The following is a 27801-nucleotide window of genomic DNA, read 5'->3' as shown; positions in this document are numbered from 1 at the left end:
TCCTTGCTCACATCTATGTATCTTTGATATAATTAACTGATTCAAATGACTCAAGTATGAATTTGATATAGCCACTAATAAAGTATAACCATAATCCAATGCTGCAATAAATAAAGAATTTAATCATTGATTTCAACTTTAGATATGCTTATCATCTGGCATCTCTGAAAATGTTAAATGTGTTTGCCCTATTGATGTGGTATATTTAGGTAGAGAAATAATAATTGAGTTCATTGTCCATTGCTCTGTAACAAATTGTACCAAAACATAGCAGTTTGAAATACCAAATTTTTATTATCTCATAGTTTCTGTGGGTCATGGATCAAAGTAGTGTGGCTGGGGGCCTAAGGCTCAGGTCTCTCATGAGGCTGAAATGAAGGTAGCAGCTAAGACTGAGGTCACTTCAAGGCCTGAATGGAAGAAGATGCACTTTCGAGCTCATTCATAGACTGTTGACAAACCTCAGGTACTCTTTGATAAAAGTCAGAGTCATTGATTCCTTGCCATATGGTCTTTCGAGAGGTCCTTACCACATGGCACCAGGTTTTCCCCAGACCAAGGACTCTCAAGAGAAAGGATAAGCAAGAGGAAAGCCACAGAATTTTTAAAATCTAATTTCATAAGCAACATCCCATCACTTTTGCAGTATCCTTCTTGTTAGAAGTAAGTCACTAGGTTTAACACACGCTCAAGGAGAGGGAATTACACAAATAACATAAATTCCAGAAAGGGGAGATTTTTGAGATCCATTTTAGAAGCTGTCTCCCTCAGTCTACCCTCTGGCCTCCAATGGTTCATGTTCCTTCCACATCAAAAAAAAAAAAAAAAAAAAAAAAAGGCCCATTCTCTCCCAGAGTCCCCCAAATCTCATCCCATTATGATAAGTGAGTACATGCTAGGTTATACTGCAGTAACAGCAACTCTAAAGTCTCGGTGACTTAAACATAAATAAAGTAGAAAATAAAATACAGTTTTATCTGTCAGTAATACTGCATGTCTATCATAGGTTAGCTAAGGAATCTTCTTACATTCACTGAGGCTGAAGGGAGAGAGGGACAAATTGATACCAACTGTTAAAGGCTTCTACATGGAAGTGACATGTGTTACTTGCACTCAAATAGCAGGGACACACTAATTTTAAGGGCACAAGGAAGTAATTTTCCACCATGTATCTGAAAAGAAGAGGAACAGAAATATAAATGAACAGTCCAAAAGACTAATATAATGGTTAAAGTTATATGTTTCACCTCTACCTAACTAAATACACACCAAAGTATTATGGGCCAAATTTTGATACATTTAACTCATTCCACAAATATTCACCGAGTACTATTGGATACTAGGCTTATGCAAAATGCGAAGGACTAAGAGCAGAAAAAACAGCAGGTCTGCCTTCTGGTTTCTCAGTATAGTGGGCAAAGAGATAAGTATACAGATAATTACAAAGTAGAAATAATTATAAAATGTCATTTAAGACATAGTAGAGGCATTTAAGGCAGACTTGAAGTGATCAGAGAGGATGTCTCAGAGTAGATAAACTTTGATGAGTTCTGATAGATGTGTAGACATAAGCCAGGGAAAAAAAAGTGAAGAAAGAACTTTTTCAATGTTTCCTTAATAAAATGAGTTTACCATGATTATCTTCCAGGCCAAAAGCCCTGATTCTTCTGAATCTGCAGTTAACTACTGCTTTGGCCTAATCAAGTAACTGGGCAACTGTGCACCTAGACTTCCTCATCTGTGAAATGAGAAGGTTTAATTAGATGTTTCCCAAGACCTCTTCCAGCTGTAAAATTCTATGATTATTCCTGGCTCTAGAGGATATTTTTTCTTTCAAAAACACCTTCTATAGGATAATTATAAAATAATTACCTTATAAAACAGTCATTTAGTAAAACAGTTCAGTAAATACCTATGGGAAATTCTCATATCTGAAAATTATATTTCCATCGCTTCTGAAACACAATAAGTTCAGAATTGGTCACAAAAACTATAATAAGATGTAGTTTAAAATAGACTGGTATGAAGTTGCTCTTCATGGCAAACTTCTCTTGTGACAATTCTCATCATTAATCTCCCACCCTAGATAGAATCACTAGAAAATGATTCTCATATATAAAGACATTCTTCCTATTTTATGTGTTAGATTTGTATATTTGCTCATGAAAAGACTCTGGTCCTCCCTCCCATACACACACACACACACACACACACACACACACAATTTATTTTGTACTGAAATTCTGGTGCTGGGTTGTTTTGCACCCTCACAATTTGACAGAATATTATGCTCTCTATTAGATTCCCCAGTCCTTCATGGATCCTCCTACTTCTGGGGCAAATCCTTGGTTGTGAAGGTCCAGTCCTCACCATTCATAGCACAGCCATCGCTCTCCCACCAGTCCACTTAACCCTTGATCAGGAGTTTTCTCTTTGCCAGGCTATTCCCTTTCTCCTCGTTCACTGGTCTAACCTAGACTTTCAAAGCAAATACCCCTACCAAGTATTGGTCAAGATGTGATACAATAGGAACATATATATATTTCAGGGGAGTATAATTGCTACAACCACTTTGGAAAACTGTTTGGCATTATCTACTGAAGTTGAACATATGCATACCAGATGATCCAGCAATTCTACTCCTCATTATGTACAGCATGTGTACCAAGAAGTATCTGCAAGGATGTTTATTGCAACATCAACTGTAATTGCTCTAAACCAGAAATGACCCAAAGCGCATCAGCTATAGAATACATATATAAAGTGTGGTATATTCAAATGATATTTGACAAATGGCAATATGAATGAAACTAAAAAGCATAATGTTAAGTAAGGAAGTAATATATAATTTATGATTACATCGATATAATGTTCAAGGCAGCTCTAAACTATAGGGTTAGAAATCAAGATGATGTTTGTTTACCTTTGATGAAGAGGGAGAAAAGGGCTTAGGAGGGAGCATGGAGTTTCAGTGGCACTAGAAATGTTCTGTATTTTGAGCTGGGTAATAATGGTCATCCTAGTGTTTACTTTTGTATGATTCATTGTTTATGAACTTTCCTATAAGCACACTTTACTTAGACTTAAAAAAAAATTTAAAAAGCCCTTGGACCTTACAAGAATTTTTTTTTTTTTTAAGTACCATGTACAAACATGCACACAATACAAAACAAAAAACCTCTTCATTTAGTGATGAGAGGCAGGACTGATTGTGTGGGTGTGATGTGTGGGTGTGTAAATAGATGATAGATAGACAGATAGATGATAGATAGATGATAATGTGTTTATAGACACAGAGATCAATGGAACAGAATAAAAGCCCAGAAATAAACCCACAATAATTTGGTCAATTTATCTTCAACAAAACAGGAAAGAATATGCAATGGGAAAAAGACAATCTCTTCAAAAGTGGTGTTGGGAAAACACAACAGCTACATGCAAAAGAATGAAACTAGACCACTGTCATACACCATACACAAAAATAAATTCAAAATGGATTAGGGATCTAAATGTAAGACCTGAAACCATAAAAATCCTAGAAGAGAGCACAGGCAGTAATTTCTCTGACATGAGCCATAACATCTTTCTAGATAGGTCTCCTGAGGCTGGGGAAACAAAAGCAAAAATAAACTATTGGGACTACATCAAAATAAAAAGCTTCTGCACAGCAAAGGAAACAATCAACAAAACAAAAAGACAATCTACTGAATGGGAGAAGATTTTTGCAAATGACATATCTGATAAAGGGTTAGCATCCAAAATATGTAAAGAACTGATACAACTCAACATCCAAAAAATAAGTAATCCAATTTAAAAATGGGCCAAAGACAGGAACAGATATTTTTCCAAAGAGGACTTCCAGTTGGCCAACCTACACATGAAAAGATGTTCATCATCACTGATCATTAGGGAGATGCAAATCAAAACTACAATGAGATATCACCTCATACTTGTCCGAATGGCTAAAATGAAAAACATAAGAAACATCAGGTGTTGGCAAGGATGTGGAGAGAAAGGAACTTTTGTGCACTGTTAGTGGGAATGCAAACTGTATCAGTCACTGTGGAAAACAGTATGGAGGTTCCTCAAAAAGTTAAAAATAGAGCTACCCTATGATCCGGTAATCGCACTTCTGGATATTTACCCAAAGAATACAAAAACACTAATTCAAAGGGACACATGCACGCTTATGTTTAATATTTATCATGTCCAAATTATGGAAGCACCCCAAGTATCCATTTGAGATGAATGGATAAAGAAGTGATGATATATATATATATATATATATATATATATATATATATATATATATAACTCAGCCATAGAAAAGAATGAAATCTTGCCATTTGCAACAACATCGATAGATCTAGAGAGTATAATGCTAAGTGAAATAAGTCAGAGAAAGATAAATACTGTATGATTCATTCATATGCAGAATTTAAGAAACAAAGAAAAAAAAGAGAGACAAACCAAAAAATGGTCTTTTAACTGTAGAGAATAAGAGATAAGTTTACCAGATAGAAGGTGGGTAGGAGGGTGGGTGAAATAGGTGAAGGGGTACACTTATGGTGATGGACACTAAATAATATATGGAATTGTTGAATCACTGCATTGTACACCTGAAACTAATATAAGACTGTGTGTTAACTATACTGGATTTAAAATTTTAAACAAATAAATAAAAAGAGAAAATAAAAAGAAAATGAACAAAAGAAAAAAGAGAAAGAGACACATGGGCGAGGGAGGAAGGAAGGAAAAAAGAAAGAAGCAAACTTATGTAACTTAGGGGTTCCAACATATTTGACAAAACAGAGCTTAAAATCACGCACTCATCTCTACTGGCTTCCTACTATATCATCCGCATATGAAATCAGGACTTGACAATTTTACAAGTCAGGTACCCTTAGGTATTTCAAATTTTATTTTTCCTGGATGTTTGTTTACCTAGCATTGCTTATCTAATATTAATTCAAATCTGTGAAAATGTGAGAATAATGACTAAAGAAAAAGATGTGCAAACAATTCTGAATAAAAGAGAATGAATGCCTTTTAATAGAATCTCTTTAATATGTAATTTTAAACTACTTTAAAGGGTCCCAGTTGCTTGTGCTAATATAGAATCTGTTTTAAAATAACATGCATTTTGATAATAAATCATTTGGGGGAGGTGTTTTCGAATAAGGTTAGTAGCAAAAGAAACTTCATATGAAGTAAACTTTTTTTCTAATTTAAATAGAATAGTAGAAAGCATCACACTATAGCACATAAATTAAATTCCAGTTTTTCTGTTGAAATAACTTTTTTTTTAAATGTTTGAAGTACTTTAATTAAAATATGCCTATTACGTATACTGGAGTCATGGTCAGTAATGAAACTTGGAATTTTCACACTATAACAGAAGCCATGCCATACAGCAAAGAAAAATTACAGTGAGGAAGTCCCAAGTATTTTTTATGGGTCAGAATATAAAATATGCATGATTCGATTCCAGCTAACTCCATTTAAAAAATAAAATAAAAGATGATATTCTCCTGACGTAAATGAAAGGATCCATGCAAAATGAAAGGCTATTTATGAGATGTTTGTTATTTCTGTGGGGAAAAATTGGGTTATGACCAAAGTAAATGGAAACCTTCAAAATTTCTTAGAACCATTTTCCATGCACATCTGTAAATAATAAAACTGTATCCGATCAGAATGTACTTCACCATAGATGGTTCTGCTTTTGAAAGTTACTGACTTTAGCACTTACAGTTTCCTCAGCCACAACAATTAGTCGGAGCTTTGGCAAAAACCATCGAAATGAGAGAACCTGTACATTGCAACATTTTTTCTTTCTTGTTTCTTCCACTCTCTCACACACATCATGCATGGTCGATGAGCTGGATTGCATTTACTTGGCTAAATCAGTTGCTGAAAATTCATTTTGTTCTGCTTATGAGAATCCATTATTTTCCTCAATTTTCAGAAAAAAATTGAGACTTCTTAATAATTTGCACTTTGACTACAGTAGGAAGTCCAGTTGACTTAAACATTAAGCATGACTTAGGAGAACTGAGTTATATATATATATATGGCCGGTGTTAAATCTTTCTGTTGTCCCTTCTACTTAGATCAACAGGCCATTAGGTTGATATTTGTGCTCAGAAAAGAAAGGTAGCTTTGTGATGGTCTGAGAAGAAGAATTGTCTTAATGTCTATGGATACTTTAAGAAATGACTTCCCCTGGCAAATCCAATGTGTGTTTGCCAGACACTGAAGAGATAAGTGCTTTGCCAAGGGAAATTATATATTAACGTTGATGTGAATAAACTACAAATTTATTAAAGTTACCATAAAATCTAGCCTAAATGTGCCATTCAAAAATAATCTAAATGAGCTGTGGAACAGAGCTTGAGGATTTTTCTTCAGGTTAAAAGCAGTTCCATGTCTTGCAGGAAAAAAAAAAAAAAGCTTTCTCTTAATTCTTCAGAAAGGAAGCAAGGAGGACCATTTCTTCTTTATTTCCCTTACTTAGATAGGGCTGGAAGTAAAGGAAGTATGTGTCTCAAAGGTAGGTTCTGACAAACAGTACTAAATTTAACCAGCAAGTGGATGATAGTACAGACAGATGGGTGAGATTTATGAGGAGACCTTTCGGAAGTGGCCTCAAACAGGTGGTTACCCAAAAGGCGTCAGTGCGTGTAGTGTTTTTGGCTGGAAGAGTAAGGGGGTGGGGAAGAGATGTGTGTCGGCAATAAATACATAGATGCATGCTGACTGAGACTTGATATTGCTTGTCCCATGTCTCTATTTTTGTCTAAACTTCAAAAGCTATTTCATTGTACTTTGAGAAGAGCAGAAGGTCTTGGGTTCTGTGATTGGTTATTGTTTTGAAAAGGAAAGAAAATTACCTTTCATTTTCTCTCCATCGGCATTAAATCCTCAGTAGAGATTAGAAGGATGTTCCAAGTCACTGCAACTATCTCAAGGAGCTTTTGAGTCCGTTACTTCTGACTAAGGTTTTGTAATGCTCTCACCATCGTAGGAAAAACTGCAAATAGAAGCCTAGGAAAGCAGTTTTGCAAGAATGTTTCGATGTTTCCACTTGCTTTGAACTCCTACACAAAATCAGATTTTACCTTTAAAGTATTTACCGAGAGGTATTTTGAAGCCTGTGCTAGATGAAGCCTTGTAATTACCACCAAAGGAATAACTGTATTTAGAGTAATGTTTCCTGTGAAATTTTCATGGTACATTTTATCGTAAGATCTAAGTTATTAAAAAAAGAGAGGAATTTTGTGTCAGGGGCTCAGCTAAAACCTGGAACATGACAAAACCATTTGCTGTGGGGGTACTATAGTTTACAACCTAATGGGAGAGATCAAACAAATCAAACAGTCCCAGTCTGGGTAGGCTAAGTACTATAACAAGCACCTGACAATTTAATGGCATGGAGAACTGAAATTTAACTATTTACACAAAACTCCAATGCCAACTGATGTTCCTAGTCAGGCTGGGATGATGGATGGTCATCTTTGTAACTCTCCAGTATCAATAGACTTTATTAGTGGGGTGAGGGGTGATCCTGAGATCTGTGGCTGAAGGACCAGGCTCTTTCTGTCTTATGGATCATTCCTCCTGTAAGTCCTCAGGGATTCTACCTGTGAATAGGGAACATTGAATGAAGGATTATGTATGACATAGTTTTAAGCCAGGTTTGATATTGCCATGATTTATATCTAGCTGTATTTCATTGCGAAGAATTCGTCACATGGACATATCTATCTGCAAAACTTAGCGTGACTCTATAACAGGAGGAAAAAGGAAACGGTCTGGTTTCTGTGACACAACGTAATGTACCAACGAAGTACACAGAACTGCTCGAGTATCTAGGAAATCTATCTAAGCAAAATTTGGGGGGGGGGCAGGATATCAAAGAATGCTTTCCATGTGGGATGACAACTTCCTTTGGGAACTGAAGGAGGAATAAGAGTTGAACACTTGGTAAAGAGTTGAGAAGATAGTAGTGTAGACAGAAGGAAGCAATTATGAAAACAAACAAGAATAATTAAGATAGTCTTTAAAACTTGTAAAATGATCCCACTGAGAAATTAGGATACATTGACTTTTTAATTTGTTTTAGAGTCGTAGATTTAAAAAAATAATAATTGAGATTCTTTTACATAAATGCAATACTTAGAAGATTTAGAAAACTTCATGTTAGCTAGTCCTAGGGTGACTAGGACAAATGAGGATTTGCTTTAGCTTGGCTTCCAGGGTTTAACAATCTAGGTGGCATCCAGTTCCATAAAGAACAAAGGATGGCCGTTTTGAAATATATTATGTGATTTCAGGAAGCAACAAACTGAGACATTTGGTAAACTTGATGAAACAGGTGCAAGAAGGAAGCCTGGCCATTTCATGTCAGACATGTTAGTTGCAATCCAAAATATTAAGGGAGAGTCAATATTCACTACTTTACAGCATATAGACAAAGAAAGTTCCATGTTAATTTTTGGCATTTCACTACTTCAATTAAAGATTTTTATCACATAAAATTGATACCAGCTTCTCATCTATCCTCTTGCTTTTTCTCCTTTCTGTCTCAAACTACCTTAAGAGATGATGGCAGAGGGGTGCCTGGGTGGCTCAGTTGGTTAAGCATCTGCCTTCAGCTCAGGTCATGATCCCAGGGTCCTGGGATCGAGCCCCGCATTGGGCTCCCTGCTCAGCGGGAAGCCTGCTTCTCCCTCTCCCACTCCCCCTGCTTGTGTTCCCTCTCTCGCTGTGTCTCTCTATGTCAAATAAATAAAACCTTAAAAAAAAAAAAAAAAGATGATGGCAGAAATACGATATCTTAAAGACAATTTAGAGTTTGAAATATTGCTTTTAAAATAATTTTGTTTCCTGTCTTGTTAATTAGGTTTTGAACCTCTTGAGGCCAGGTACTGTCTGAGAATACCTACAGTGGCTGATACCAGGTAAGTCTGCAACACATCTTAACCCTTCTTTCTCTTCTTTGGATTCTAATACCGAATACAGTGCCTGCTGTATGGTTGGCACTCAACAAATACTGATGGGAATGGATGCATAGAAGATATAGTCAAACATTGTATTCTACCCACTTTTTATTCCTCGTATAAAATATGCTAAGATTAAATTGTTCTTTACTATGGATAACCAGTTTTTCTTTTATAAATAAAATTATACGCAAAACAATGGAACAACTAGGAAATGATCTGTCAATGAAGGATTTGTTTTTCAATTCTGAATCACGGACGATGTTAGTCATGAATGTGTGGGAAATCTAACAATGGGTTAAAGTTTTTGAACTGGAGCAGCAGATGCCTATAGATTTAAATGTTGATTGAATTTAGCTGCTGCTGCTATGAAATTATTAGCCCTCGGCGGTGGTCTCGCCTACATACTTTGTTTTGTTTTTTCTGGAAGCTACAAAGCTATTTATTGTTAATGAGGGAATAAAGCAAGAAAACAGATTAGCAAATAGATTAGCACAATTTTAAATGTCTAATCTCTGTTAAACAATAACAGGTTATAATGTGATGCATTTAGTTCTCAGTATTTCACAACAAAATTTTTGCTATTAACACAGCTTTGTTATCTTACATATCCTTTCTCAAATATAAATATTTCATCTATCATAATAATACTTTTTTTATAAAATCCTCTACCAAGTCCATTTTTCTTGCCCATTGCAGCTTAATATTTTGTTTCTAATCTTAAAATGATAATTCTCTGAAATAAATCATTCCTATGCTCTCTCTAAAGTGTTTGATCCATTGGCTTACTATTTAAAACTATTATCCTGTATAAACTTGTGATGAATTATAAAATAAACTAAAATGATTTTAACTGAGGTTTCTAAATACAAATTTTGTAAATAAAGTTTACAAAGTTTAAAAGTTACTTAGCATGCTTAAATACTCTTCTTTCCTAAAAATTTTAAGTTCTCAGCTTAAAGGAAGGAATACCACCTCCCAAATTCTCTGTTAACTTCATTTTTTAGTTGATGTTTCTTATGTTTCTAAGAAAAAAAGGGAATATTAATACACAGAAAGGCACACAAAGTTCCTTCAGAAACCAAGATATGATTGAAGTCAAATTAGATGAGAATTGAACAAACAAACAAGGACACAGAGGTTGTAGTAAATTTATTTCAGGCTCCCAGCCTTTTTCCCCTTTAGTTCCTCATTGTTCCTATTTTATATATTAAGATTCAGCTCACCTTCACCTTAAAGCTTTCCTGAATATCCCCAGTCAAAATGATGCTGTCTTCTGAACTCCTGTGTCTTTGTTCATGACTCTCTTATGATATTAATCATTCTGTTTTATGGTTCAGCAATTTGTATAGAATCAGTTTCTATTTTCTGAGCACATCATGTTCCAGAGTAAGTTTAAAAACCCATTGTTCAGGCATCCAAAGTACTTATTCCCATAGAACTAATAATACAAATGATGTTCCTATTTTCTTTTAAGTTCTATCTCTGTCTGATCTAGTGTCAATAAAAATATTTCAAACATACTTCCATTTATGATATTGCTTCTTCAGAATAAATCAATTCTATTATAAGGGGCAAATTGCATAGGTTCTAAACCTAGACTTGCCTGGATTCTCTATTTGCTATCTGTTTGATCTTAGGCAAATTATTCACTTGTGTGTGTCTGAGGTTTCTCATCTGTAAAATGGAGATAATAATTGCACGTACTTCCTAAACTGTTGTGAGAATTAAACGAGTTTTATATGAAAAGTCTATCAGAACAGAACCTGACATATAGTAGGGGATATATAGGGTAGTCCGTAAATGTTATCATTATTATTTTCATTGAAACAGGAGGTCAGGAACTTATCTGCCCACATATAGGCATGTTTGAAAGTGGAAATATGCAATGTATTTTAGAAGTTTACCTTCTGGAGATAGGATAGATGAATCAGAGAACACAGTATCTCATGCCTGTATATTCAAGACGAATAAAAGTGGAAACAAAATAGTATAACTATCTTCATCTCATCACAGAAATGACAATAAAAATAACAGTGATTATTATTGGTACTACTTACTGAGCCCTTAAGATGTGCCAAGCATGAAGTAAAGGGCTTTGCATGGCATCCTCATATATTCTGATTACAGATAAAGAAACCGGTGGTCAAGGAACAAAGATCTGTCACAACTAATAAGAGTTAGAACAAGAACCCAAACTGCAACCTTTCTGACTTTTACATTTTACAATGTTTCCACTCCACCAAAGACAGTGATATGAACCAGGTCCAAAATATTTTTCAGATTAATATCTACTCATTCTAATGTGTTTTAAGAGGCTCTTCTGCAACTTAACAAATCTATCTAGTTCTTTCTAACCCTGCCTTCTTCAGATTGCCTAAAAAATATAAGACATTTTGTCAAACAATTGTGTGAAGCCCAGAACATTTTACTTACAGCATTATATTTGATCAGTATTTCCCAAATTGTCTTCTCCTCCATTTGTCAGAGATCACCAGCTCACTAGTGATGTTGCTTTAGGGATTACATTAGAAATTCTTCTTTCGGGTGCCTGGGTGGCTCAGTTGGTTGGGCGACTGCCTTCGGCTCAGGTCATGATCCTGGAGTCCCAGGATCGAGTCCCGCATCGGACTCTCTGCTCAGCAGGGAGTCTGCTTCTCCCTCTGACTCTCCCCCCTCTCATGTGCTCTCTCTCTCATTCTCTCTCTCAAATAAATAAATAAAATCTTAAAAAAAAAAAAAAGAAATTCTTCTTTCCCTCTGTAGTCCATAGTCCATGAATGTTAGATAATCAGTCTAAAAGCAGGTTATTAACTCTAACATATTATAAAATATTCAACTTGTTAATCTTGCCAGATAAAAGACAGATTTCTTATTTAATGTATCCTTTATCCCTTAAACGCATTTAAACTTTATTTTTGAGATGAATAATAATTTCATATCTCACACATATCTCATTTATTCTTCATAATAAAACTCTGAGGTCAATACTTGAATTATTTCCATGTTAGGATAGGGAACTGAGAACTAGAGAAACTAAATATCTTGCCCAAAGTCACACAAGTGGTAGTAGTAGTATCAGAATTTGAACCCAAGTGGAATTCCAGAGACAACAATCGCCACTGTGTTTTGAGATTGCTTTGAATTGAGAGAACCAAGACCATCCTACTAAATAGCAAAAGCATGAGGCTTCCAGTCTCCTGGCAGTTCCTCCTTAAGTGTCTAGACGGGAAATTTTTTGAAGGGAGAGTCTGTATCTTCTTACTCATCTTCCTATTCATCACAGTGTTTAAAAGAGTGCCCTGACACCATGGACACTTAATAAATGACTGCTTGAGGACATTATGAGATATCTAAGATGCTGGGTTTTTTAAAGATTTTATTTCTTTATTTGTGAAGGGCAGAGAGAGAGAGAGAGAGAGAGAGAGAGAGAGAACACAAGCAGGGGGAGGGGCAAGCAGAGGGAGAAGCAGACTCCCTGCAGAACAGGGAGCCCGATGCAGGGCTCAATCCCAAGACCCTGAGATCATGACCCGAGCCGAAGGCAGAGGCTTAACGACTGAGCCACCCAGGCATCCCTCTAAGATACTGTTAATGATGACTATAATGTTTTTGAATTAAAGTTTCAAAATATTTTGCCTTGGGTTCATTGACCAAATTTAGCCAATTTGGTTAAATGAGCTTTCTTCTTCATGTATTGTCACTCACTTTTCATAATTGGATCAAGCTAATACTAGCCAGAATCTGTTAAACTGAACTGGGAAATTCACAAATATATAGGGTGAACATAATATTATTGTGAGTTCGACAGCCAAGTGCTTGGCTTATTTTGGCAAGTGTAACTTAGTTTCTTGTGAACGATAACATTTGATTATATGCTAAGCGGTATCATGTTTTAGTATAAGGACAAATGCCAATACCTATAAATACCTTCACATAATTAAAGTCACCTTCTGGAACTTCAGTTAACTCTTAGAGTTTCATCAATTAAGAAAGTCAGAAATACTACGGGTTTTTTTTAGGTGATTTTAAGAATTGTTTATGAAGTTCTTTTTTTTTTTTTTTTTTTTAAAGATTTTTTATTTATTTATTTGAGAGAGAGAGAGTGAGAGAGAGCAAGCACATGAGAGGGGGGAGGGTCAGAGGGAGAAGCAGACTCCCTGCCGAGCAGGGAGCCCGATGCGGGACTCGATCCAGGGACTCCAGGATCATGACCTGAGCCGAAGGCAGTCGCTTAACCAACTGAGCCACCCAGGCGCCCTGTTTATGAAGTTCTGACTAGCGCTATTTTAGAGAAATAAGGCAGATTTGCTAAGTAAGCATCCATTAAATGAGCCAGATTTCAGGTTTCTTAGTAAAGAAGTAGTCAGTGTTACACATGGGAGGGGTGCATATTTAGATCTGTGTTAGAGATTTTTGATTACCGTATTAACTTGCCAATCCCAAGTAAAGAACAAGTTAATCTAATTAATGGAAGGTTAATTGTGTAAACAGACTATATGGCCAAAAGAAGAAAGCTCAGCAGGATGTACTCTGAGTATTTCTGCTTAAGGAAGTTACGTTTTTGCATTCAAGGGTAGTAACTAAAACCTTTGTATTATGCACTGCATTTAAAAGGCTTACTAAAAATATTTACTAACAAGTCAGTATAAGAACAATGATATGTATAATCTAACAACTTGGTGGGGGGGGGGGTTGCTAAGTGCTTTCCAGCTCTAAAAGTCTATAATTGCAATAATTCTTTTCCGTGAGTGGACTTAGAGTTTGATTCAGTATGTCTATATTTATATGGTCAGTGAATGTTAGGACTAATACAGACCTTAAATACTCCAGGCTATGTTTGTACATGACAAATTTAGACCCAGAGAAGACAAATGACCTGCCCAAGACCAGAAAGATGTTTGGTAATATATCTGTGACTCAGGTGTTTTTTTTTTTTTTTTGCTCTGCATTTAAGGCCATATTATCCTTCAATGGAAAAAAAAAAAAATTCAAGGCATAATGACAAAGGAAGTTCACACAGTTCAGTATAGTATTCTACAGGAATCTTCCCCATGACGCACAGTCAGCCAGTCTGTGATTTGAACTATATATTAACCTCATTTTCATTATTGGATAGCTCTAATTCCAAGACAGATCTTCTTTAAATTGATACAAAACATATCTGCCTTTATTTCTTTCCATTGTCTTCTATTTTCTATGTAAAATATCCATAGCTCCTTCAAGCATTCCTTCTATAACATGAGTTTCAGATGTTCATCGTCCGATGCCTCCTCCTAGCACATCAATAATATGTTTCACATTTCAGGTTGATGGCTAGAATTAAACACAATGGGACAAATGGTATCTACAGACTACCTTCAGTATGTGGAAAGGCTGCTATCTCTTGATCTGACTGTACTTGTAGAGTTTTAAATTAAAGTCACCTTTTGTAGAGTTTCAATCTGTCTTGTAAAACAACCAAAACCTAAAGAAAGGTATTTTTTATATAGACTACTATAGATCTTATGTTAAGTTTTATATTAGTTTGTTATTTTTATCATTTTAAGTCAAGATTGATAGGATTAAACATAACAATTTGCTGTTAACATCACCTATATTAAATTCTACCCCTATCAAAAGACTATCAGTTTGGATTCTTTGAATTGCTCAAGAAAGTCATGATGATTAAAAAAAAAAGAAGAATTTCAATCTAATATATGTTCATAATGACACAAAAATAAAACAGTATAAAACCAATTATAGGGGCACCTGGATGGCTCACTCAGGAGAGTATCCAACTCTTGATTTCGGCTCAAGTCATGATCTCAGGGTTGTGAGATCTAGTCCCATGTCAGGCTCTGCACTCAGCACAGAGTCTGCCTGTCCCTCTCCCTCTGCTCCTCCCCCTGTGCTCTCTCTCTCTCTCTCTCTCTCAAATAAATAAATAAATAAATAAATAAAATCTTTAAAAAATGTTATAAGGTAGCTATATTGTGTAATTATATCCTTCTCCCTGACAATACTATATATTAATCAATATAAAGTGTAAATCGTCCACCCTACTTTTGGTCATAATCATTAGGCTGCTTCTAGAAAGAGAAGATAAAAAACAATTAGGTCCCCTTAATTTTTCTCTGAACTTTAAACTGCTCCTAAAAAATGAAGTTTTTCTCCATTAAAAAAAGAAAAGAAAGAAAATCTTGTTTTGCAAAAAACTTTAACGAGGATGGACTTATATATATCTCCTACATGTATATATATCCAAACTAAGGATATATTTTGACCATGTAATTATCTAGAATCAAATTCCATTAACATGTGTGTATTTTTAAATCTGTCAGGCTTTAGTTATGTGATCAAGTTGGAAATCATTGGCTATATCCATATTGACAAAAATGGACAAGAAGGAAGAAAAGTTCCAAAGTAAAGGTTAGGAGAAAATTAATGGTTTCTAATGGCCAACCAAACAGAGCTAAAAATAGAGGTTGACTTTTTTTAAAGTTTCAAGTTTTTATTTAAATTCCAGCTAGTTAACGTATAGTGTAATATTAGTTTCAGGGGTAGAATTTAATGATTCATCACTTACATACAACACTCATTGTTCATCACAACAACTGTACTCCTTAATATCATCACCTATTTAAATAGAGGTTGACTTCTAACTCCTATTTAGAGTGACTTTAATGGTCAAATCATCCAAGACTATGTTCATACAAGAGTAGATTCCACTCTGTAAAGTAAATGACTAAATAAATAACTTAAAAATGTTAATCAAATTCAGTTACAGGTGGTGGAACATAGAACCAGAACCAACTAGTAGGTTGAGAACCTTCTTAGGTGTCAAATCCTTAAGTATCCATATTTATTTGTTTCATTATCTTCCACTGTTTTCCTAGTTAGAGGCTATAGGAAGATGGGGGATGAAATATCAGATTGTAATGAGATTATCTGAAACATTAAATTTTGGTGCTTGGTAGTGGGATGTCTGCTGTCCCAACGGGAAGGGCTTAGAAACTCAGCTACAAAGAATCACCCAGAAGCTAAGTTCAAGAATATCTAAAAGGCTGTGCTTTTGCTATTTTGTTTTGTTTTGAGATCTCCTAAATTGGGAACTAAACTATATCCATTGCATTGGGCTCTGCATTTCCAAGTAATGTGAGTTTTTGCAAGTATCTGAACAATTTCTTATATATTCAGTGGGATAAAGTTAAGAGTGCTTAGGATGGGCTGTGTTAAACATGGGAGAGTTGGGGCACCTGGGTGGCTTAGTTAGTTACGTGTCTGCCTTCAGCTCAGGTCACGATCCCAGGGTCCTGGGATTGAGTCCCCCGTCAGGCTCCCCGCTCAGCAGGGAGTCTGCTTCTCCCTTTATCCTTCCCTCTGCTCATGCTTGCTCTCTCTGTCTCTCTAGAAAAAATGAATAAAATCTTTAAAAAAGAAAAAAAGCATGGGAGAGTTGCCTCAGTCAGGGGTAATAAATAGGAAGTGAAGTTACAAAACAGGTTCACACAGGAAGGACAGTATTTCTCAAAACAAGCAGTAGCTTTTTGGTTCCTACATTTATAGGAATTGTTAAGACTATTTTTTCTACATTTGATAAACATGACTTGTATGATCTTATATAATGTATTGGCAAAGATTTTAGAGGTTTATTGTTCTTGTGGTGATGATGCAGACCTAAAGATAATTTTTTTTAATCTTATGTTTTGTTAAAATCTGAGCACGTGAAATAATTCCAAACTATAAAAAAAAAAAGACTTCTGAATCTGAGCCCAGATTTTCCTATTCAGAATCATATTTTTATATCATGTTTTAAAAGATCAGAAATCATTTGTAGTTATTGAATGGAATTATGAAATCTATAAAATATCTTCTGTTGAAAATAGTTGTTTAAAATTTGCTTAAGATCTTTATATTACTGCTATTTAAACCCATACTAATGCCAAGAGAGGATTGTTTATATATAATATTTTCCCCTCAATCACAAGGTTTATGCTACTGAAAATCTTTGAGGCAGATAAATTTACACATTAAGAATATATAATTTATAAGGTTATATTTGCACCAGTGAAAGTTTGTATAAATAATTTTACCTTGATGAAAAGTAGGTTAACATAGTAAATGAAGGCATAGTTATGATAATTTATATAGCTTAAATGAGTAATTGTGGTTATGCATAAAATCCTTTTTTCATTCATTAAGTATTTATTAACCAGTCATTATACTAGATGGTGGAGATGGATAAAGGTTACAAAAAAGAGAGCTGTTCTCAAGGAGTCCACAATCAATTAAATAACATAAAAGCAAATAAATATAACACCATTTTGTAGTACCTTTTAATGCAAAGCATGGGTAAGCTAATATAAGTGCATACAGATAGAGTTCCTATAGTAGTCTAGATGCTCCAGATGCTGGTGATACAATGTTGAACAAAAACACCTTAGAGTAGGAGAGGCAGATGGTAAAGAGAAATAGATATAGAGTATATTACATAGTGAAGAGCAGGGGTGTTTACAATATTTCATAGTCAGTGAAAATGGATACCAACTCATCAAACAGACACCCAGCCACCCAGAATAAAAGTTCATTCTACCTGCTGAATATCAGACTTTGAATTAGTACTAACAGGAAAAATAAAACAAGAAAGGAAAATTAAAGTATCAGGTAAGGGAAATATTGAAATTTTAGAAATTTTGAATTGAGAGAGACTTTTAAGCAAAACTCTCAAGATAGTAAAAAGTTAGTCCTGTAGATAATAAAGGAAGACCATTCTAGAGAAAGGAAACAGCAAGAGCAAAGGCTACGAGGAGGGAGATTACTAAAGTGCGGTGTAGTGAGAAAGCCATTGTGGCTGGAGTGCCCCGTACAAGGGAAGATTGGAAGAAAAGACTTTTGTAGCTCCTAGTGAGAACTTTAACTTGTATCCTAAATAAGATGACATCTTCCTGAACATTTGAACAGATAAGTAATGTGGTTGGTATATATTTTAAAAGGATCCCTCAGGCTTCTGGGTTAAGAACCGACTAACAGGGGCAAGAGCAATGATAGGGGTACCAGTACAGTAGTTACTGCAATTATGCAGGCAAGACGTAGATCGAGTTATAGCCTTGGGAGTGAGAGAAGTGGCTGAATTCTGGATAGGCACTGCTTCTAAAGTAAAGTTACCTGGATCTGCAGACAAACTAGATGCTGGGTGTGGGAAAGAGGGGTAAATAATGACACGGACCAGAAAAACCAAGTAGCTGTCTACGTGCCAAACCCTTTGCTAATGCCTAAGGAACATATAGGGGAATAAGACAGACATAGTCCATCTAGGATGCATAGCCAATTAAATAAAGAGTTATAGGAGAATGCAAATATCCCCCAAATATGGGAAGTACAGGAGTTCATAATAAGGTTGCTTAATCTACTCCAAATAGGTAAGGGACAACTTCTATAGGAAGGAAAGGAATGCCTGAATCTAAGGGATAATCAAATTTATTTAGGTAAAAAGACGGAATGGGAGAGAAGGAAAACTAGCTATACTTGAATATTAGATCCCAAGCACTTTAATTTTGCTTAGATCTTATTAATGACTTTATTGTTGTGTCTCTTTAAGGTTAGTATATTCTTAGCAAGCTATTTCTTGCCACTGACAGTAAGTTGATTGAAAGGCTATATTCTTGAGGCACCTGGGTGGCTCAGTCGTTAAGCATCTGCCTTCGGCTCGGGTCATGATCCCAGGGTCCTGGGATCGAGCCCCACATTGGGCTCCCTGCTCTGTGGGAAACCTGCTTCTCCCTCTCCCACTCCCCCTGCTTGTGTTCCCTCTCTCGCTGTCTCTCTGTCAAAATAAATAAATAATCTTTAAAAAAAAAAGAAAGGCTATATTCTTATGCATTCATTCTTTCAAAAAATATTCATGGACAACCCATTTAGTACTAGGGTCTATGTGCTAATTGCTGAGGAGTGTACCAGGATGAGTTATATTTGGATCCTTCCCAAAAGGAGCTAAGACCATAGTTTTGTCTTCCAGGTGACCACCTAACTAATGAAGTCCACTCAGGTATACACTTATTCTTTCAAGTTGTTAGTACACTAGATTTGTAGTATCATACATGGTGTTAGTTAGTTGAGTTACTAACTACTCAACAGATTGCTTTAAAGGTATGTGGTTTGTTTTTATCACCACCCTCAAGTATCCTTAGCACCTATTAAACAGTGTAGCTTATGATAATATTTTTTAAGAAGTGAATATATTGGGGAGCCTGAGTGACTCAGTCGGTTAAGTGTCTGCCTTCGGCTCAGGTCATGATCCCAGGGTCCTGGGATGGAGCCCTGTGTCGGGCTCCCTGCTGAGTGGGGAGCCTGCTTCTCCCTCTCCCACTCCCCCTGCTTGTGCTCTCTCTCTCTCACTCTTTGTCAAATAAATAAATAAAATCTTTAAAATAAAAGAAGTGAATATATTAATTTCTCAACTCTAACTTTGTTTTTGCTACAGATCATTGAAACAGCCATGAAGAATTCCTATGCCTTTATATATTTTTAAGATTTATTCTATGAACTTTTTAAATAGGATATGCCAATAAGCTCTTACATCATTGCTTCTATTAAGGATTTTCATATATATATAGTCAGTCATTAATAGTCTTGAAATTAGTACCACTTAGAGAAGAGTAATTTTCTTCTCATTGACATGTGTACTTGCAGGCTTTCTCCACTTTTTGATATCAATTACTTCCACAAAATTCTAATTCCCATCAGATTATTTGACCTTGCTTTTCACATAACAATTTTCCCCATTTATAAACTTCCATTTATCACTCTTGTCTAAACATTGATTTTAAAGCTTTCAAATTTAGGACGCCTAAATCATTTTCCTCATTTTTTTCATGATCATTTCCTTTACTTGAGGAAGAAAGTTTTTCTTCCTAATTCTCTGTGAAATCAAGTATAATTTTGTTCATATTGAGAAGAAATACCAATAATGATTATAAATACATTTTAATGTGAATATTATTTTATAATCAGAGTCACTCCATCCCACACCAATTTTCCCCTCAGATTTTGTAGGAAAAAGGAATTGATCTGGCAGCAAGCAAACGCAAAGTTATGGATCTGTGAAAGTTATTAACCTCTCAATGCCCCATTTAGCTTTTCCCATTCGACAAGAATCAATGATAAACACACCCATCCATTTTATGTTCCTCATTAAAGCAGAGAGTTAACAAGAAACAAGTGCCTCTGGTTTTGTCTTCAACTTCGTAATGTTTCTATTATTCTAAGAAGATGGTACTGCTCCCCTGGTGGTGCCACAATATGTCAGGTGCTTTTTAAGCTTCCCTGGACAGCTCTACCTATGATGTAGTGGAGCCCATAATCTACTTTAAGTTCTACTTGATTTGAAAGTACCAGTCACCACACTTCTCTCTTGAATGGACTTAATTCCACAGATCTAAATGCTGGCTCATTGTCATTCTGGACCATCATACTTCCCTCCTCTTCTCATCTTCCAGTCAATTGCTTTAAGACTTTTAGAAGTCTGAGGTTGAGAAATGATGAATTCTTGACTTACTCTTTTCCTACTTGTTTCTCTAGGTTGAAGAGAGACTATAAATAAGTGCATACTCTTTATATTTAGTACATTCCATTTTGTCCAATTGTCTTTCCAAAGCTTTCTGTTTTCTTAGCATCCGCTTAACCACAGCAGTGAAACAGTGAAACTGCTTGTTGCCTTCCATTGAAAATTAAACTCTGGCCCTAAGCCAGGCTGCCTGAGCCAGCACTAATATAATTCACAACTGGAAGAAGACAATCAATTAATCAATACTATAATTTGGAACTGACCATGGTAGTAACACTCACAGCTATTAGACTCAACTGACTGACACCATTTAGGATTAATGAGGTAGCAAGAGCAGGCAAACCAAAGATTCATTTAAAGATTTTTTCCCCTAAAATCACACCACCCACTCTATTTTGTTATTTTTTCTTATTTAGTGATGCCACAGTGAAATCTAATGTAAATAAGAATTTGAAGGACAAAGAATCTTACCCATTACAATGATTTTGTACAAGAACTTTGATAAGCCAATTAGGTAAGGATTGTAGGAAAACAATTCAGTTCAATGTTAAACTCTTCTGAAAAATCTAAAAACATGTTTAAAACTGCTTTTCTGATAATTCTTGGGAATTACTTGAAGGAATCTTATATAATCAGAGATTGGTATATCTATTATTTGGATAAATAAATAACCACCTTTTAAACTGCAAAACTTTAAAATAGTTTCCAGAAAACCCTTATACTTTATTCTGTTTTACTTATACAATAAAATAATGAAATAAAAATATAAAAACACACAAGATCTGTGGTACTTGTAAAATGACAACAAATACCTATCAACTCTTCCCAGCCTTTCTAGGACTCTCTAGTTCCTTCAAATCTTTTGGATCTTTTTGACAAGACAAAGGTTTCCCTAAAGCCATTGGCTGAATATTTATAATGATATATCATTAAGCCAACCAGGAAGTTTGTATCTTTGTTGTTATTTCAGTTTTCTTTGGGTTAGGCATACCAAGGTTCTGAGCCCTCAGATTACAGATAATTTTTAGAATGTGTCTAATAGGAGAACTTAAAAGCCAGCGCAGGGGACTTAAGCATGATGACAGATTTTTGTTTTTCAACTAGAAGACAAAATACAGAAGAATCTCCTTTAAATCTGTCAGAAAACAGGGCACCTGGGTGGCTCAATTGGTTAAGCATCTGCCTTTGGCTCAGGTCCCGATCCCAGGACTCTGGGATAGAGTCTCCCATCAGGCTCCCTGTTCAGCAAGGAGTCTGCTTCTCCTTCTACCCTTCCCCCCTGCTTGTGCTCTCTCTCTCTCTCTCTCAAATAAATAAAAAAAATCTTTTTTAAAAAATCTGGCAGAAAACAGGAAGGAGGAGTAACACAGCTGTTCATTTTATATCACCATATATCTGAAGAGTAAGATTTGACCAGTAACATAACAAATTCCATAGAGAGAGACTCTCTTTAAAACAAGGGCTTACCACCCCCCTCTTCTTTTATTTTTTTTATTTTTATTTTTATTTTTTTAAAGATTTTATTTATTTATTTGACAGAGAGGTAGAACAAGTAGGCAGAGAGAAAGGGAGAAGCAGGCTCCCCGCCCAGCAGGGAGCCCGATGCGGGGCTCGATCCCAGGACCCTGGGATCATGACCTGAGCCGAAGGCAGCTGCTTAACCAACTGAACCACCCAGGCACCCCACCCCCCCTCTTTTAAACTGGAAGATTCAGTATGGAATTATCTCACTTAATCTCCTAATTATAGCCTAATTATAGCATGGGAAACTGAAGCAAAGTACTTGGAATAAAGTCTTGGAATTTATATTTTCTTCCCAAATACTTGCCATATATTCATAACCAAAAGGGCATTGAAAATATAAAAGTCTTCTTAGTATTGAATTAGAAACACTGAATTTATAACCTTTAATATGGTCTAGACTTGGTTAGAAGTCAAGATAGAATTCTTTGTAGTGTGACCTTTTTATATATTATCTTTGGTGTATTTCTGAATCCTATAAAGTAAAAAAAAAAAAATTAGAAATATTATGAAAGTTTTGGATGAGAGCAGTTAAAGAAAGAGGGGCTATGCGATTTGCTAAGAAAACAGTGTATTAGATAAAACAGAAGCATTCAATTAGAAAGTCAATGTGATTTTATCTATATTTGTTTCCAATGATATGGATATACATATATATATATATATATATACACACACACACTTTATAGCACACAATGGTTGCTTCTGTAATTAAGTGGCATTTCATGAAATGAAGAACACATGCCCAATTTAATATCCTGTTTATTATAAAGAGACATAGGAAAACATTAATTTTCATTCTACTTGCCTACCCGAAATCAATAAAGAAATAAAAAAATAAATAAAGCTTAATTTTACTTTTAAAAGGTAGTACTTAAAGCTTTTAATAGATAAATGATTTTGGATCTTAGTTCAGCTTCACCCTTAGTAAATACATTGCTGTCGTCCTGTCAGAAAATAAAGCATATAGGGGCGCCTGGGTGGCTCAGTCGGTTAAGTGTCTGCCTTCGGCTCAGGTCGTAATCCCAGGGTCCTGGGATCGAGCCCCGCATCGGGCTCCCTGCTCAGCGGGGAGCCTGCTTCTCCCTCTCTCTCTGCTGCTCCCCCTGCTTGTGCTCTATCCCTCTCTCTCTCAGATAAATAATAAAACCTTAAAAAAATTAAAAAAAAAAAAAAGAAAAGAAAAGAAAGCATATAGCTTTTATGCCATTTTATTCCAAAAGTAACTTGAGACACCTTTTGAAGGTTCAGGCAATACAGTAATATAAAATAAATTTAAATTGTTAAAATATATGGAAAAGATAATACTAAAGACAAGAAACTAAGGGAAAATATAGGAGATAAAAAATGGATAAAAGTTAAAAAATCACTTTTTTACTTTTGAGAAACAGGAGGGCAGTGTAATATACAGCAGTATTTTATACAGGGTCTTATATAAAGGAAAATGGCAATCTAAACTTTCTAGGGCGAGGGTCAGTAACCTTTTCCTCTAAAGGGCCATATTGTAAATATTTTAGAACTTGTACGTCATACAGACTCCATGGCAACTAGTCAGCTCTGCCATTTTATATGAAAATAGTCATATACAAAACATAAATGAATGGATGTGACTGTGTAACAATAAAACTGTTTATAAAAACAGGCAGTGGACTAGATTTAACCCATGGGCTGTACTTTGCCCAACCCCCTTCTAGAGACTAAGGCAAAAATAGAAGAGTCATTTACCTGATTTTATGATAAACATTTACTCCAAAAAAGGATAACTTTTCTTGACACTAAGATGTGAAATGAAATGCACTAAAGGAAGCTTGGCAGTGGGCAATGTGAGTTACATCTCTACAATAATTAAAATAGCATGTTTCCATGCAGCAGCTGGTCACAGCCCCATGAACATCTGTAAAATGAGTGTAAAATTCAGCATAAAATTGAATTTTTGGTCTTTTGTAGACAAAAACAATGGATTATTCTGTTTTTTTAAATCAGTTATTATAGCAATGGCATTTTATGCCTTGAGATTTTTTTCTTCTTAAGTTTGCTTTGCTTTGCTTCTTTTGTTTGCCATTGTTATTAAAAAGAAAAACCATTCCCTCTATATAGCATGTTAAGCAATACACCATCTCATGTTGCATAATAAACTGAGAATCCTATCAGTGATTAAGCATAGGTGAGCATTACAGTGAAGGGAATAAGAAAGAAGTTACAATCTGATAGGGAAGATGGACATTTAAACAAAGAAAGTATGATGAAGATTATGATAGAATGTGAATCACAGACCTGTACCTCTGAAACAAATAATACATTATATGTTTAAAAAAAAAAGAAGAAGAAGAAGATAGTAGGAAGGGAAAAATGAAGGGGGGAAAATTGGAGGGGGAGATGAACCATGAGAGACTATGGACTCTGAGAAATAAATTGAGGGTTCTAGAGGGGAAGGAGGTGGGGAGATGGGTTAGCATGGTGATGGGTATTAAAGAGGGTATGTATTGAATGGAGCACTGGGTGTTTTACACAAACAATGAATCATGGAACACTACATCAAAAACTAATGATGTAATGTATGGTGATTAACATAACATAATAAAATAAACTTTAAAAAAAGAATCTATACAGTGAATCAAAAAAAAAGATTATGATATAAGGAAACATGAATTTTGGTTTTGAATTTTGGGTCCACTCTTTGTCAATAATATGATCTTTAGTATATTTCTTAACCTTTCTGCCCTTGGTTTCTTCATCCTTAGAATGAGGACAATGCTTTTCTTACTGAGATGAAAGAGTGGATAAGACAAGACAGTGCAGTGATACATAGTATCAATATGTAACTCAGAGAGGGCCTACATTCAAAAGTAAGGTTCTAGACAATGAGAGAAATTTTCAAAAATAGGTGTCTGTGATCTAGCTATGTAACTCTTAAATCTCTCACACCCATAGTTAGATTTTTTTTTTTTTTTTAAGGAGGAGATTTAAAGAGTTTTTCTTTGGAGACAGGTGTTTTGTGAAACTCTTCTTTCCCCAACACACATATATCTCCCAAAGGGTTTTTTTAAAAGACCATGTGAAGCATAATACGTATCCCTTCAATTTAGAGGACATAGAGGACTAGTATCTGAGCAAAGCCTAAGAAGTCTATGAGCAAGAAGCTGGCTAAAGTGGTATGTTACAGTAGAGAAGAGGGCTGGTATGAAGATATTAATGATATCCCCAGAGTTTGTAGGGACAATGGATTCATCAGCTTTTCCTTGGACTACTTTTTAAACACACAGGAGAGGAAGCTTCATTGGGGTGGTCCTAACCTTCACAAGCAGGTCAACTGGAGGGATGAAGGGACTTTGACAGGAGGTAGGGTCTAACTTCTAAGAACCAAGGGGTTCTAGAAGAGAGCTGTTTGTGGATGGAGTTCAATAGTCCATGAATGAGCACAGGAGAGTCTGCTTTGAACATTTGCCAGGTCCAGAGTACTAAAATTATATCATCTCCACAGATTCAGTCAAATAATAGCTTTGTTCCACTTTACTCTCATCCTCTACCCCTATCCTAACACAGAAAGGGTCAGAAAATGCAGTAAGGAAGATGGGTGGGGAGAAGTGATTCAACTTAAAAGTGCACCCAGAGTTTCGACATATTCATGAAATGGGTCGTTGTAATTACCTAATTGAAACTGTGTTTTGTGATTTAAAGTAACAATAGATTGTTTTAATACCTGAAAGTGAACAGAGAAGCAATTGTGCCTGCCTAAATTTTTATTTAGGGACACAATGAAAAATAGTCCCTTTGAAAAATTTAAAGGGGCAATAGAATAGGAAAAAATAAAAAATAAAAATAAAAACACTGGTTTGAAAATACATTTAGTTGTTTATAATTATACTCCTTAATTCATAATTGTTTGATATTATATACATTTATTATATCTACATCTATATCTATATCAATGGATAGAAATCACATCTAGAACTACATGTTTCCTCATAATAAATATGTACTGAATACCTCTCGTGCTTCATTCAGGTACTGTGTTGGGCACTGGGAAGGAAGGAGATTTCATAAACCTAACAGGAAAAGTTAGTATGAGAAGGAGAATAATCCGCCCCCCGCTCCAAGAGGTCTGCATCCTAATCCCTGGAACTTACAAAGATGTTAGCTTTCATGGTGAAAGAAACTTTGCTGGTGTGATTAAGTTAAGAATATTGAGATTGAGAAATTATCCTGGATTATTCAGGTAGGTCCAAGGTAATCATAGGGTCCTTATAAGGGAAAGAGGGAGGCAGGAGAGACAGAATCAGAGACAGAGATGTGATGACAGAAATAGTTTAGAGAAAGAGATTTGAAGGTGCTACATTACAGGCTTTGAGGACAGAAAAAGGGGCCATGAGCCAAGGAATGCAGCCAACCTTGAAGAGATGGAAAAAGTGAAGAAATGAATTTTTTTCCTAGAGCCTCCAGAGGGAACACAGAATTGCTGAGCCATTTCAGACTTCTGACCTCTAGAACTATAATATAATAAGTAAGCCATAAAGTTTGTGGTAATTTGCTATAGCAGTGATAGGAAACTAGTACAATGGGCAATGATAAAAAAGAGTGTGATAGAAGAAGTACATAAATGTTGAAGTCATATTTCAGTAGGATTTATTAAGCTAATCCAAGAATTCAAGAAGGGCTGCTTGAGGAAGTGATAATGTAACCCTAAGACTAGAAGGATAAACAAGATCAACCAAAAACAGGAGGGCTAAAAACTATTCCAGGGAAGGGAAATAAGATGTGAAGGCTTAGAATTGGGCAAGAGATGTTATATTTCAAAGTAGGTCAATATTTGTGAATGACAGAATTTGAGGAGGGGGGTGAGTGTTGTGGCTGTCAAATATCTGAAGTCAGATCACGAAGGGTCTTATCAGTTATGACATGTTTTGAAGTTTGAGCTTTATCATAAGAGCAATGGGGAGGCTTTAAGGATATTAAGCAGGAGAATGTCATAATCATATCACCATAGGTGCACTGTGGAGAGTGAATTAGAGGAGAGAGATATTGAAGATGAAAGGATAATTAAGAAGAGGAGGCAACCATTCAGAGAGAAGATAGTATTTACTTGGACCTGGGTGGTAGCTGTAGGAACAAAGAGAAGTATCCAGAAAGTAATTTGACAATGGAATCTAAATGATTTGGTGACTTACTGGATGTGAGAGGTATCCTGGGTAGATGGTGGTAGCATTTCAGGGACAGAGAACAAGATGAGGATTAAGTGTGGAAGAGGGATAAAGAGATCATGCATTTGTCAACATTTTGGCTTAGGGTATCCTTGGCATATACACATGGAAATGTTTAGCTAGCAGTTGGATACATAGACCTGGAGTCTAGGAAGGAAGTCTGTGCTGGATGAGTAGACTTGGGAGTCATCAGTTTGAAAATAGTTTTTGAAGCTTTTGGAGTAGATGAATTTACCAAGGGGCTCCTCAATTAACTTCAATAAGTCCTTAACAGTGAAGTAGAGAAAAAGACTACAATGAGCCTTGATGGTCATCAATATTTAAAATGGAAGTAGAGCAAAAGGATCATTCAAAGGATTATGTGGAGAGGCCAGAGAGAAAGGAGGCAAATCAAGAGAGAGTCATACTATAGGAGGCAAGAAAAGATAAGTTTATGAAAAAAAGATTCCAACAATATCAGATGCATCTATGAAGTCAAGCAAGATAACTGAAGAGTGTCCATATTTTGCAATACATAAGCATTGATAGCCTGTGT

At 35.5% G+C, this 27801-nt stretch overlaps 1 protein-coding gene across 42 annotated transcripts in view; it reads left to right on the top strand.

Moving 5' to 3' along the window:
* The window catches only part of PTPRD (protein tyrosine phosphatase receptor type D), a 2297676-nt gene that overhangs the window by 1443960 nt on the left and 825915 nt on the right, over positions 1-27801 (top strand). For all 42 annotated transcript variants that reach the window (XM_078062238.1, XM_078062257.1, XM_078062277.1 and 39 more), the window contains one exon: positions 8906-8963. The gene's annotated coding sequence lies outside the window, so the exon portion shown is untranslated. The remainder of the gene's footprint in view (positions 1-8905; positions 8964-27801) is intronic.

The sequence above is a fragment of the Halichoerus grypus genome, chromosome 14 (genome assembly GCF_964656455.1).
Source record: "Halichoerus grypus chromosome 14, mHalGry1.hap1.1, whole genome shotgun sequence".
Classification (NCBI taxonomy): Eukaryota; Metazoa; Chordata; class Mammalia; order Carnivora; family Phocidae; genus Halichoerus; species Halichoerus grypus.
The sequence above is the reverse complement of the archived record's forward strand: the minus strand, read 5'-3'. Positions and strand labels throughout refer to the sequence as shown.